This window comes from Scatophagus argus, chromosome 3 (genome assembly GCF_020382885.2).
Source record: "Scatophagus argus isolate fScaArg1 chromosome 3, fScaArg1.pri, whole genome shotgun sequence".
Taxonomy (NCBI): domain Eukaryota; kingdom Metazoa; phylum Chordata; class Actinopteri; family Scatophagidae; genus Scatophagus; species Scatophagus argus.
Window position 1 is genome coordinate 18,262,844 of NC_058495.1, and position 907 is coordinate 18,263,750.

Consider the following 907-nt stretch of genomic DNA (forward strand, 5'->3'; position numbering starts at 1 on the left):
ACAGGGACCAGCGACATCTAGCGACAGAGACTGGCACTGAAGATTATATGAGAACACCCCTATCACTTAATTAAAGTGCAGGGAGGAGACTGTTGTCTTCAATGCTTTCTCGAGTTCACAACAGGTTTTCTTTCCCCCAATAGTTGGAATCCAACACAGAGTCGTCATTTCTGCACATATATGAACAAATGAAACATCAGCAATATTTACACAAGTCATTTATGTAACGTCTACAGAATAGCAAAGTACACAATAGCCTCTGTAGGATAACATGACATAGATAGCTTTCATTTAAATTTCCTCAGGTTCAAGTACTGAACACTGAGCTGTTAGTTGGTAAAATAATGTAGACTATGTTTGTTCCAAGGTTAGAAAGGTTATTTCTTTCATGATTTGATTTTCTGTTGACAGCTGACCTCCAAACGTGACCTTTTGCAGGACTGCAAGAGCCTTCAAGCACTGCTCATACTGTGCACCGTATTTCACTGCAGATCAGCTGTTTTGGACAGAAAGTACTACTGTGGTGTAATACCGTGTGTGCAGCATGTGCAGTATTTTGCCTACTTTCCATGACGGTACTCCTGTCTGTTTCTCCAAATAGTGCAGATAGTAACCTGGGGTAGATAATGTAGATGACTTTATACTGAAGTTCTGTTTATAGGACCCTTTCATTTAAAATATAGATAATTAAACTGAATTCAGTTATTATAATGATGTATTTTAATTAAAATAATAATTAAATCTAATATACATAGATGGGATTTTTTTTTTTACATTTTGTTTCTGGTTTTTATTATGAACATGCACCAAATGAAATATTAAAATGTATGTTTTTTTCTTTAAACATATAACTTGAATGAATTTCCAGGGGAAAAAAACAACAACAATATGTAGACTCATACAAAAA